This window comes from Cyprinus carpio, chromosome A17, assembly GCF_018340385.1.
Source record: "Cyprinus carpio isolate SPL01 chromosome A17, ASM1834038v1, whole genome shotgun sequence".
Taxonomy (NCBI): domain Eukaryota; kingdom Metazoa; phylum Chordata; class Actinopteri; order Cypriniformes; family Cyprinidae; genus Cyprinus; species Cyprinus carpio.
The window spans coordinates 28,401,001-28,415,435 of NC_056588.1; the positions used below are offsets into that span (position 1 = coordinate 28,401,001).

Sequence of the window (14,435 nt, forward strand, 5' to 3'; positions counted from 1 at the left end):
CCTATGTCTCCTGAGTCTCCATTGGTTTTGCCCAGCCCTGAATCTCCAGGGTCTCCACTGGTTCCACCCAGATTCCCTCTCCTGCCTCTTCTCCAAAAACCAGCCAGTTCCTCAGTCCTGTCTCCGCGCGTTCCTGTCAGTCACTCAGCTCATCCTCAGTCAGCGCTATCGGGGGGGGTTCTGATTCATCTCAGGGCTTCCAGTCTCCAGCTCTGCCTAGGAGTGAGGATTCCCTGTCTCTGCCATTTGCCTTCGAGTCCGGACTCCACCTCGGTCCTTGGTGCCTTGGCTCCTTGCTCTCATGTCTCCACTATGGCCCATCATCCTACTGGCTCCACTGGGCTCCCTCATCCCTCTGGCTCCGCCTTAGTCAGTTGTCGACCTTCCTTTGCTACAGGAATCCACTTCTCCAGCTTCGCCTCATCCCTCCATCCCTCTGGCTCTGTCTGCCTCCTCATTTCCTCCAGCTCTACCGTTCTGCTCAGTCGCTCCGGCTCCACCGCTGTCTTCCGGGTCCCCGTCTCCACCTCGCTCGCATGAGCCGCCAGCTCCACCTTGGCCCTCTGGACCTCTGGTGTCACCCTGACTTTCCATCTGTTCTGCTCCACCTGGGTCTATGGACTTTTTGTTGTTTCTCTTTCTTCCTGTTCACCTGCCCTGTTTAATTCTGTTGCCCTAGTTTCCTATTAGTCCTGATTTGTTTCTATGGTTACTTATGATTTGCAGCTGTCACTCATTCATTAGTCTCCTTATTTATACTTCCTGTTCTGTTCAGTTGTGGCCGGTTATTTGGGTTCCCAATGTGTGTGCGCGCGCTACGTTTGCTGCTGCGATTTACCTGTCTGTATTCCTTGTGGATTTATAATTAAAAGACTATTTTTGGATAATACTCCTTCCGCTTTAGCACAACACGATACACTCTGAAACTGTGATTTTTTTTTTCAAGAATCTTTGATTAATGGTTAGAGCATTTATTGAAAAATAGCATTTATTTGAAATCTTTTGTAACATATAAATGTCTTTTACTGTCACTTTTGATAAATTTAATTTATTTTTTTTGCAGAATAAATGTATTAATTTCTTTCATTCTTTCTAAATAAATAAAAATGTCTGATCCCAAACTTTTGAACACATGTATAGGCCTACATGTGTATACTTTATTTATCTTTAATGTAGCAAGCTACCTTTTTCCGTTAACTTGTAATATATAATGTACTGCAATTTTTTTTGAGTGTCTTGCCCAACTCTGCATGTTTATTTATTAAACAGTTTGACTAATTTGATGACATTTTATGCTACAAATAAGTATAGTATTCTCAACATTTTACCATGTTTAAATCCATTTAGATAATTTTTACTAAAACAAGTGCAGAAAATCCAATAAATGCCAACAGATTCCATCTGGGTACAGCGATAAGTAATTGCAACTTGGACGAGGTCTAAGTAGAACTGATGTAGCCTTTGAGAAGCTGCTACAAGAGTTTTTTTGGTCGATGGATGCTTATTCAAAGTGACAAAACACTGGGACAGCTCATATGCAAATAGGGATTCTGATGTGGAATATAAGAGCAGTGTTGGTCCTCATTATGAAGGGATGAAATTGGCATCCTGATTAGTGGTGTGGAACTAGGATAAGCGCTGGAGAATAGAAGAATATTCCTCTCCTCGGATGACACAATACCAATGTTCCATACTCGATGTTCGCTTAGCATGGCATTCGAAACTGGCTGCCAGCCTAATTAGCAGAGAACTAATTTATTCCCAATAGTATTCATTTATGAAAAAGAGAGTATGCTCATGCAAAAGTCCTGAATGCAATTCAAAGTACTATCACAATTCATGCATCAAGCCCAGCTTTTAGTCCCCTAAGAAATTTACCAAAATAGAACAAAAAACTACATTATTGCTTTAGTTAATACTGGACACAGATTTATAAAGAGGGTCCTGTAGGGACTTGTTAATTAATAGGTTTTATCACTCTCATCTATACATAAGCCTTTTGTCATAATGTGAATGAATGAATGAATGATGCATTTATATAGTGCTTTATTGTGTATTGTTGTACACCCAAAGCACTTTACAATCATGTGGGAGGGGTCTCTCCTCAACCCCCACTAGTGTGCAGCATCCACTTAGATGATGCGACGGCAGCCACAGGACAACGGCGCCAGTGCGCTCACCACACACCAGCTACAGGTGGAGAGGAGAGAGAGTCATAGAACCAATCAAGTGGTTGGGGATTATTAGGAGGCCATGATTGACAAAGGCCAGGGGGCAATTTGGCCAGGACACCGGGTTACACCCCTACTCTTTACGAGAAGTGCCATGGGATTTTTAATGACCACAGAGAGTCAGGGCCTCGGTTTTAAAGTCTCATCCGATAGACTGTGTTTTTTGACAGTATAGTGTTCCCGTCACTATACTGGGGCGTTAGGACCCACGCAGACCACAGGGTGAGCAACCCCTGCTGGCCTCACTAACACCTCTTCCAACAGCAACCTAGTTTTCCTAGGAGGTCTCCCATCCAGGTACTAACCAGGCTCAACCCTGCTTAGCTTCAGTGGGGTGATATGGCTGTAAGACATAGTGTTACATGACAATTTCTCACACAGATCAGAAACAAATGTTTTTGTGCTGCTAAACAGTCATATATGAGCAATTAAGAGCCTTAATAACAATGCAGAAACTGATACAAATTATTCAGAAGTCTTTTAAGGCGACTGTGCCAGACAGTAGTTCTAACTACAAACCCGATTCCAAAAAAGTTGGGACACTGTACAAATTGTGAATAAAAACACAATGCAATGATGTGGAAGTTTCAAATTTCTATATTTTATTCAGAATACAACAGATGAAATATCAAATGTTTAAACTGAGAAAATTTATCATTTTAAGGGTAAAATAAGTTGATTTTAAATTTCATGGCATCAACACATCTCAAAAAAGTTGGGACAAGGCCATGTTTACCACTGTGTGGCATCCCCTCTTTTTTATAACAGTCTGCAAATGTCTGGGGACTGAGGAGACAAGTTGCTCAAGTTTAGGAATAGGAATGTTGTCCCATTCTTGTCTAATACAAGCTTCTAGTTGCTCAACTGTCTTAGGTCTTCTTTGTCGCATCTTCCTCTTTATGATGCGCCAAATGTTTTCTATGGGGGTGAAAGATCTGGACTGCAGGCTGGCCATTTCATTACCCAGATCCTTCTTCTAGGCAGCCATGGTGTTGTAATTGATGCAGTATGTGGTCTGGCATTGTCATGTTGGAAAATGCAAGGTCTTCCCTGAAAGAGACGACGTCTGGATGGGAGCATATGTTGTTCTAGAACTTGGATATACCTTTGCATTGATGATGCCTTTCCAGATGTGTAAGCTGCCCATGCCACACACACTCATGCAACCCCATAGCATCAGAGATGCAGGCTAACCCCACAACATCAGAGATGCAGGCTTCTGAACTGAGCGCTGATAACAACTTGGGTTGTCCTTGTCCTTTTTTATTCCGGATGACATGGCGTCCCAGTTTTCCAAAAAGAACTTCAAATTTTGATTCGTCTGACCACAGAACAGTTTTCCACTTTGCCACAGTCCATTTTAAATGAGCCTTGGCCAAGAGAAAACGCCTGCGCTTCTGGATCATGTTTAGATATGGCTTCTTTTTTGACCTATAGAGTTTTAGCTGGCAACAGCGAATGGCACGGTGGATTGTGTTCACCGACAATGTTTTCTGGAAGTATTCCCGAGCCCATGTTGTGATTTCCATTACAGTAGCATTCCTGTATGTGATGCAGTGCTGTCTAAGGGCCCGAAGATCACGGGCATCCAGTATGGTTTTCCGGCCTTGTAGCTTTTGTGTATGTGTTGTTGTAGATTCTCTGAATCTTTGGATGATATTATAGATGATAACTGTAGATGATGATAACTTCAAACTCTTTGCAATTTTTCTCTGAGAAACTCCTTTCTGATATTGCTCCACTAGTTTTCGCCGCAGCATTGGGGGAATTGGTGATCCTCTGCCCATCTTGACTTCTGAGAGACACTGCCACTCTGAGAGGCTCTTTTTATACCCAATCATGTTGCCAATTGACCTAATAAGTTGCAAAATTATCCTTCAGCTGTTCCTTATATGTACATTTAACTTTTCCGGCCTCTTATTGCTACCTGTCCCAACTTTTTTGGAATGTGTAGCTCTCATGAAATCCAAAATGAGCCAATATTTGGCATGACATTTCAAAATGTCTCACTTTCAACATTTGATATGTTATCTATATTCTATTGTGAATAAAATTGTGATAACGACCCAAGCAGTCACAAGGAGGATCACTAGCGAAGCTGGGGTCCAAAGGGTGATTTATTTAAGCAGGTGTGCAAAATAGGCAAATAAATATTTATAAGAGCTTAAAGCAAAGATTGTAATAAAGCAGTCTAAAACTAGAACTGCAAGTACTAAAAACAGTACCAACTCCCCTCTACAACATCGAGGCTGGAGTTTCCCTTGCTACACAGCACCACAATCATGTCCAAGCTCTCTATCTGTTCATCCCCAACTTCTAGTGGCGGCCATCTTAAATACATCTTTTTTCCCGCTCTTCCCAAATTGGAACATACCATTTAAATAAAAATCTCTTGTCTTTTGACTCTTATTATATGCATGATTTAGAGACAAGTTTAAGTAAATAAATACAATTAAAAAGAGAACGAATAAACCAACACATTTGCACTAACATTACCAGTGAAACTCGTGATGATAGATATTTTCAAAGTCTCTCCATCACAAAAATATAAGTTTATGAGATTTGTAAATTATTCCATACTCACAATCTGTACAGTGTCCCAACTTTTTTGAAATCTGGTTTGTACTTGGTTTGACTTGATTTTGTTTTTGGTTTTTAGTTCAGGGAAAAATCAGGTGAAAGAAATCACCTCTTGCTAATTGCCACCTGTTCTGCCACCTGGGTTCTCTTCCCATTTGACATCATATAAATTAAGAAATCCATGGTTAAAATCATGTTTGTTTGAACATGAAATCCAAATTGACCCTATTTTCTTTCTTAATACACAGTCCTTGTCTTGTTGTAAATGATTCATCACTGAATGGTATTCTGAACAAAAGAGTATTTTGATTAATCTTTAATTAAAAATTTAATGACTTGCTCAGACAACAAATAAAATCTTCCTTTAAATGTGACATAAATGTATTTTCTTGGACTGAAATATATGTAGGGCAAATATGTATTTTTAATTGCTTTATATATATATATTAATATCTATTTTGGCCATAGTTTAAAATATGTTTAAATGTTTTTTGTTGTTGTTGTTTTGTTTTTTTTGCCATATTGATTGGGTCATATTTTTGTACCCTATATGTTGATTAGATTATAATTATAACCATTATAATAATATTCATTATTAAAAATTTGGCCTTCATTCTGGAATGTACTGTCACACACACTTTTCATGATCCAGCCCATTTATAATGGATAAACTCCATAAATAAAATAAAACTTCATTGAACATAAATTCACTAGATTATATGTAAATGGCTTGAAAATTCAATTCATGTAGTCTTCAGACATGCTGCAGCTATATATATTGCTGAAAAACACATAAAGCTTTTACTCAATAACAGCTTGTTGCCATGCAGTGAGTCAATATGATACACAGCTGTTATTAAAATGTGTACACATTCAGTTTGCTACCATATTGTGCAATGTACAGTACATTTATTAGCAATTTGGCACTGTTCTTCACCTCTTGTTGCAATGTTTCAACAAGTCATTTATCTGTTTTTTTTTTCTTTCCACTTGCATACACAATTGATCCCATTTCAGCAAATGTATTTTCCTGTTCTCCCCATATTGCTGAAAATCGATTTGCAAATACACACTGTTGCTCGCCGTCACCTGTCTGACAGCGCGATAACCGCCATGACTAGTCTATCAAAGCCTCATCCATTGGCAACATGTCAGCAGGAATTGGTTCAGTTTGGGAAACTCAGCCGTGAAATTCAGAATGACAAAATGCGGTGGGTCCGGGCTCGCATCATTGCCTGAATAAAGTCGTTGTAGATATTGAACTGTTGACCTCAGCTGTAAGAGATATTATATTGCACAGAATGTTTGCCATTTTGAGAGGGGAAACAAAGTGAACAAACCACTGTTTTTAGAAAGACTTGCTCTAAATGTCATGATTGCTAAAGCTTGTTCTTGTTATTTCATAATACATGATTCAGTCCACTTATTCTCTTTCTTTTTCCTTCTCTCATTCCCTAACAAAATGATGTTTATTTCAACTCAGAAAGCATAGGGTTTTTTTTTTTTTTTTACTGTGTGAACACTAGAGAAAATGCTCATATTTTGCTCTTTTATTATTATTTATTTAAAGTGCCCCTATTATTAGGCCATTTAGACTATTACTTTTGTGTGTAATGTAGCTGTATGCGAATGTAAACAATCTGCAAATCGGCCACAAACAACTTAACCCACACTCTCCACTGCACTACAGTGTAGCTTGTTTGTGTGGTTAACATTATGTCGAGAAGATGCTGTGTCCTACACTGTGAAAGTTAAAAAAAAAATGTATTTTCACTTCCGAAAGTTGAGGCTGCAGAGATTCAGTGGTTAAAATTAATTTTTTCCACTGTACCACAGCAGTACAATCCCAATCTTTTTTTGTGTTCCCATCATTTTACTGAAGATTGTTTCTCTAATCTCACTTGCTCTTGAAAGATGGCTCAGTAACCAGTTTATTTTGACCAGCTGGCTCCACTGAATCACAATATATAAGTATGATAAATAACAGATTTTTATGTTTTCTATTGAGCATTCAAAATACGGAACTATGGCAATGGGCATATCGTTTCTGACATGCGTTCTACATGGTAGACCAATCACAACAGACTGGGCCATCTGACCAATCAGAGCAGAGTAAGCTCATGGAAAGAAGGGTTTTAGAGTGACTGAATCTCAGAGCTGCTTTGAACTAATTATTTGAGAATTGTTGGAAAATGAAGTGACATTAGATGCATATTTTGAGAAAACGATAGCATTTTTTGAGCTTCCATGCATGTAAACCTATTGTAGGAGACTCCCAAAACAATATTCGGAACCTTAAAAATGGCTTAATAAGGGTATTTTATTTTATTTATTAAATTTTTTATTGTTAGCTTGTATAAAAAGATTAACTGACAATTTAGTATGTTTGCCTTTTTTTGCTGTAAAGCACAACTAAATAAGCTTGTGTAAAATCTAATGAACATGTCCATCAGTATGATTTCTTGTGTTTCAGTGTGGGTTTTTTTTTTTTTTTTTTGTGGACTTTACTTGTTTTTTGTAAAAAATTATTTTGAGATTTTGCCATTTCTTTATTGGCCCGCAACTAATCTGAAAGTTGAAAAAAAAAATTAAGATAACAAAAAATTTAAGGCAATGGGGTAACAAAGTTTTTTAAGTTGACTCAGCAAATTGTTTTTTTTTATATATATATAGTGTGTATAGCATGTAGTATTTTAATAAGTGTATAAAAATCCATTTACAGTGCATGCATCATTTTTATATACAATACGAGTTTGGACATGCTTATTCATTGTTACTACTATATTCTGCACATCAATTCAGCAAACTATGTTCAGATCAGATGTCATTTTCTCTACCAACTTCATGAGCTGGAATAATCTAGACTACCTTTCCAACAGCCTTGCCCACATGCCTTTCCTTCACTCTCCGATTCACTGTCCTCATCATCAAAAAAAAAAGGCAATAAAGTGCTAAAGTACACTAGTAGACTTTGTCTACTAAATTCTAAATTTCAGTGTTTTTAAAACTATAAGAAGCATAGATAAGGTCTATGTCTGGTACAGTAAGTTTGCTTTCCTTTTTGATTTCCATCACTTTTAGACAGTGAAAAATATGTGCTGTTCTATGTGAGTATGGGAAATTGGACTGAGATGAGCCTGCTGCAAATGATAGCCACTGTGGGCTTGAGATGGAAGGGTACTTTGTGTAGCACACAGTGAAGTGTGAATAGTCTGAATTACTGGACCGCATCTCTGTATTGCCTATACTGTTCCATTCATTCATCTACTGAAGACATCCTAGATAACTATACAGATGATAAAATTTCAAGAAAAATGGTCAAATTCAAGATGTTATTGCAGTATAGCGTCATTTGTTGCCGTTTTGTTAATTTGTTTGAAATTTACCTTTTGGGGCCACTGAAAATGTCCAAATTATAAATGTGTATTGCAGTTTACACAGAAGTGGTGCAGTATGTATGTGATGGAGAAGTTAAAGATGAATGTGTTGTGTGAATTCTGTGCATCAAACTCTTTCTGTAAGAGTGCATGACTCTCAGCTGACATTAATAGAAGTGCTGTGCACTACAGTAATGGGAAGATTCTCCAAATTCGACAGAAAAAGTGCAAACGCTGTGCAGATGCCAGCTCCCTTCTAAGGACATCATGTTACATTTGATGATGCTCTCCCGAGGCTGTGCTCTCTGATGGTGTGCATCATGGTGTATGTGCGCGTGTTGGCTCCCAACACCATGAATCACTGATTCATGACAGGTCACCGTCTTATGAGCAGATGATTCAGCATTTTTTTCTTTTTTGCTGCTGTTTTGCTGCTTCGCAATGAGTGTAAAACTTTCAAATTCATCTGTGATGTCTGTACAACAGTAGCACAAAAACACAACCTAAATGACTGCTTTTTGAGAAGTCTTTGAGAAGCAACTTTTGTGGTTCCTGTCACACTTTTATACCATAAAAAAGTGTTGATTTTGAGATTGAATCTTTATTTTAACACTGTTTTATTTCTCATATCTCCAAATTACCAGGTTTCTCAATTGTATTGGATTTATTGACTTGGGTAGACACTGGTGTAAATACGTGATTTGTGTCTGATGAGAATGTGCGTCCTTTTTCAGATCCTCCCGCGGTGGAGCCGGTGTATACAGAGATCAGGCAGGGTCTGGGCCGGCCATTCTCACTGAGCTGCAGGGTCTTACGTGCCCACCCCTCAAAAGTACTGGATTATGAATGGAAGCTGGGCACCAGACTGCTGACAGTGGGCCAGTTGGACACTCGGGATGAGACAGAATACCACGTAAGGGCCCTCAATCGCGAGGGCTATGGCGCATACACTTGTGACATCAAAAACGAAGCAGGAGCTGGCCGATGTACTTTCCTTGTCACAGGTAAGACAATTAAACTACATGTGCAATTTAAATGAATATATATGATTATAAGATTTGTTCAAAAACTGTGGTTCATTCAGGAACAAAACAAGTTAACGGTCATTGAATCATTGAATCATTCTCTCAAATGATTTGTTCAAAGCCAGTGATTCATTCAGGGAGAAAACGGCAGTACTACGTTGCTCAGAGACTTGAAATGGTTCTGCTTTGGCTTTGTTTGGGAATGTTTTTTTTTCATTGGGGCAAAACTGGACAAAATAATTGGTAATATTGCATCTGCAATTTAAATTGCCCTGTTAACTTTTTAGTTGAGTCGCAAATACGCACTTTGCATTTTGCACTATGTACTCTACTGTCTCGTGCAGGGCTGGGCAACTTCGGTCCTGGAGGGCCACTGTCCTGCAGAGTTTAGCTCTAACCCTAATCAAACATACCTGAACAAGCAAATCAATGTCTTCAAAATCACTATAAAGCTACAGGCAGGTGTGTGTTTGCTTAGGGTTGGAGCTAAACTCTGCAGCACAGTGGCCCTGGTCTAGTGAATGAATTTTAGAAGATTATTTTGTCATCTACCATCAGAGTCTAATAGCCCATCCGCTGAAGTGTATTCTATACTTTGTTTTCTGGTTAAATGTAGTTAGATTATATTATCAGGGTCTTTTAGAAGTACTTCTTTTTTACATTTTTTAGTTTTGACAAGCTAATCATATTTTATCACATAAAATGGTGCAGAATTCTGTAGTACAAAAGTATAAGTATTGGGACGCATCTCTTGTTTTTTGAAATGATGTCTAAATGGAATGTCACATTGAGTAATGGACTGAATATTATCATTGCTGTGATATTCAGAGCAAGAGCATCCCCCCCCCCCCCCCCCCTCCCCCCATGTGCTCGATGCTTAATTGTACATTAAAACATTTTGGTTCTATGTTGGGTCGCCATTTGATGTGCAATGTCCTGAAACAAAACCGGTTGAGAATCACCATTTTATAGTATGTTGGTTCCTGATTCAAAATTGTTCATCATAGGCAAGTAGAACTCATGACAGATTTTTGTTCTACAATCACGTTTAATGATGTAGAAACATTACTAAAGCACCCTGTTTTTTTATTTTTAACTGTCCATTAAGCAGATGTTGATTTTGTCCTGCAAATATTTTCTTATTTATGCATATTTCACATTATATGTGCCATCGTTAATGACACGTAATGCTAATCTCATCACTTAACAAGCGCTTAACAGTGGAATAAAATAAACCGTGTGGATACATTACTAGCATTAGACACTTCACTAGTGATTCAAAAGCCACACTTGCTTCTCCTTCAAGTTTTGGCACAGATAAATTCAGTCTACCATGTCACCTGAAACATTTGGTTCAAACGGTGGAGCAGTTTCTCTTTGATTTCATGCCACCACAAAAGTAGCCTGATCTCATGCCTGCTACAGCACCAGACACCCGTGTTTAGAAATGGGAACTGGTAGCTTGTGTTTTTGCCCTCCCTGCTGTTGAATATTCATGGCTGAAATCCCAACTGGTTGATGAGGCATCCTGGACCAGAGGAGGATGTGGGAGAGAGAGAGAGAGATGAGCTACCTGCTTTCTGATGCATAGGTTATTCTTGGAGATGTTCACCCCTAATCATTTAATTTGCATTGACAATTTCCTGCTCTGTTCAGCAGGCATAAAAGAGGATTATATCACTCATATCCACTCTCCTTGTATCCGCATCTCTCTCTCTCTCTCATTCGCTCTCTCTCCTCCGTGCACTTCTGTAGGACATGCTGAAGGCCATTATTTTGCACAAACCATGCATCTATGATGAGCCTCTGCTCGCTGTGATGCAGGAACATGCTGCACGAGCTTGAAGCTTTCATTTATCGTTGTCATCATATGGGTTTTTGAATGTCTGGGCGTTAAAAGAGCGCAAGCTAGAAAATCCCACATTGAGTCTGTTTTATTGGAGGTTAAGCTCCCCTAATGTTGTATCGTGAAGGAAACCTGGCAGATTCAAGCAAACGAAGGCGAAGCCACCGAATGTCACATGGCCATGGGGTTTTGCATGATGATTGAACAAATGGCCAATACATCAAGTTGACATTTCACTTTGTCAGAGCAATGTGCACAACTGTTCGAAGATAAAGCTTGCATTTTCTTAGTCTCAGCATTCACCTCAGATGTACGCAGCACTAGGCAATGCAAACCCAATAGGGGTTACCAATTAATACAGCAGAAAGTTCTAGAAGTTGAGAGAAGGCCCTGCAGGAGCATCATGCACCTATTTTCTGAAGGGGCACCAGTGTTGTCCTGGCTTACTTGTGCCTTAGGCAAAACAAAGACAGCCAAGGAAAAGCAACTACGAAGTTTTCAGTGTACGGATGAAGTGTGATACTGTAGTGGGGCAGTTTTTGTTTTGCACATGAGCTTACTTGGGTTCAGATCCTGACCTAAAGGCCCTTTCACTCCAAATGTAAATGATTTAAGGTTAATGAACTTTTTGAACCACAGGCAGAAATGCAGTGTATTGCTGTGGGTATTCTATTGTCTCTTTTCTGCGCATTCTTCCATATGGATTTGCTCCATCAACATTTGTTTGCAACATCTATACATCATTGCGTCAAATACACTACCGTTCAAAAAATTGGGTTCCGTAAGATTTTTTAATGCTTTTGAAAAAAAGTTATGCGCACCAAGGCTGTATTTATTTGATCAAAAATATGATGTGATAGCAAAGCTGAATTTTCAGAAGCCATTACTCCAGTCTTTAATGTCACATGATCTTTCAGAAATCTCTCTGATATGCTAATTTGGTGCACATGAAACATTTTTAGATTTTTATCAATACTGAAAATATTTGTTATATATATACAGTATATATATATATATATATATATATATATATATATATATTAATGCGTTTGAATAGTAGTGTATCTTTTTATTCAATAAAAACAAGGGCTGTCAAGAGATTCACATAACCTTATTAATCATTGATTAATTTAACATTTTTATCTGAGTTAATGTGTTAACACATGTAACTTTTGTAAGATAAGAAAAAAAGTGTACAAGACCAGGTTCAACAAAAAGCTTTGATTATACATATAGAACAAAATAATTATATATGAAAAAATCTAAAATAGTCTGATTCTGCACTATTGCACTCTTTAAACTTTCTACACAGAATAGAAATACCTCAAAATGATTTGATGAATTATTTGTATTCATATATTAAAATTAGGGCTGTGCGATATGGACAAAAAAAACCTATCACGATTTTTTGATCAATTTTGCAATTTCGATTTTAATCACGATTTTGACACTCACAGACATGCTTTACAGCAGGGATAGGCAACTTCGGTCCTGGAAGGCCACTGTCCTGCAGAGTTTAGCTCCAACACTAATTAAACGCACCTGAACAAGGCAATTAGTGTTTTCGGGATTACTAGACAGATACAGGCAGGTGAGTTTTTATGAGGGCTGAAGCTAAACTCTGCAGGATATTGGCCCTCCAGGACCGGAGTTGCCTATCCCTGCTTTACATTGAAGATGAAATCTGTGATAAATTTGAAACATATTTCCAAAAGAAAACCAATGAGAGCTTTATCAAAAAGTTGTAACATGCCTCTAGAACAGTCATAAGTCAAAATAATCACTAAGTAAAGATGTCAAACAAAATGTCTAGACATAGGGCAAAAAAAAATAAAATAAAATCCGTGTTCAGGGCTTTTTTTTTTTTGCCATGCATTGGTCATAGAGCTCATTGTAGCGGTGCCTCAGATGCTGAAATATATTTATTGCCCAAGGTTCACACGTACTCCGTTTGTAGTGCATATACAGTATGTGAATGCGGTTCAGAAGCAGCAGCGAGAGCAAGTTATTGTAACGCGAAAGCACATTAAAATAATGCGCGAGCGCGAATCTCTCCACTCGCATGCAGATTTCCTTTGCTTTGTCACAAAACCAGACACGAGTGCTCAGATACACGTTGCTCTCGTCTGGAGAGAGTGCGTGCAATTAAACATGTCTCCTCTCACTCATTCTTAACTCTCTCTTTGCTTGTGCGCTAGATATTCATTCTTTTCGCAACTTTCGATTTCTAACGTTTTCTGTTCGGATCTTTTACCGCGTGCAGTGTGAACGCTCTGATGCTTTATATTCATTCTTTTCGCACCTTTCGATTTCTAACGTTTTCTGTTCGGATCTTTTACCTCTGTTCTTGCGCTCCACTTAGGTGCGCTGCATTCTGACTGGATCGGATAGCATACTGCGGGAGGTCGGGACCGCGGAAAATCGTGCTATAAAGCGATTTAGAAATCGTGCACGCTCAAATCGTGATTTTATTACGATTTAGATTAATCACACAGCCCTTATTAACATGAATACAATTTATGGATTTATTCTCACTGGGCGAATTTGCTTTGCCTGATGTGTATTCGTTTTACTCTCTGTGAATAGAATAGAATAGAATAGAACATTTGCAAATTATTCATTTAGCTTTTTCACAAAACATTTGATGTAAAAGGGCCTTAATTTCATTAATAAACCAAACAAAAAGTTATCATGGACTGATCACTTTTGTATTTTTTTTTTGTATTTTATTGTATGTAAAAGAGCAGCTTTGACATTTTTAATAACTACTTTAGTGTTCCCCTGGGGAAAGTGTAAATGAAGAGTAAAGTCGAATGTGTTAGTTTAATGCAAATGTTTTCTAAAAGGTTCAACATTTTTTTTCAAAGACAAAAATAATATATACAGTATTTTTATATATTTTTTGGAAGAGTTGGTTGAGATGTGGGGATGGTGGTCCAGTGGTTGATGGGTTAGGACTAAGAACTCCCCACTGGTTGAGAGGCAAATATAAAGGATTCATGTGCTGAGATTTAGTTTGAGCACAGGTTCTTTGTCGTGACAGTGCTGTTATGTGTTTGACATACACCAGGAACCAGCTTTAATCTCTTGCATGGTCTTTGAAGCTCGAATCTACACAGTAGTGTCTATATACACAAATAAACACATGTATATCAAGGATTAGTGGCGGTTAGTGTAAGTTTTAAGGAGCATTGAGGGTATACATTGTATGCCAGTGCCGAAAATGTTTGCGTTATCCAAATTAATTGTCTCACCCAACAATTAGCCTAACCATTACCTATTTTGTTGTTCTTTCTTAATAAGAAAGTGAATGTGTGAATATGTTAACTTAAACAATCAGATTATTAACAGGCTGAATTGTTGAGTTATTGACGTC

At 38.1% G+C, this 14,435-nt stretch overlaps 1 pseudogene; it reads left to right on the forward strand.

The window, feature by feature from the left end:
• The window catches only part of LOC109084355, a 150,902-nt pseudogene that overhangs the window by 95,710 nt on the left and 40,757 nt on the right, over positions 1-14,435 (forward strand).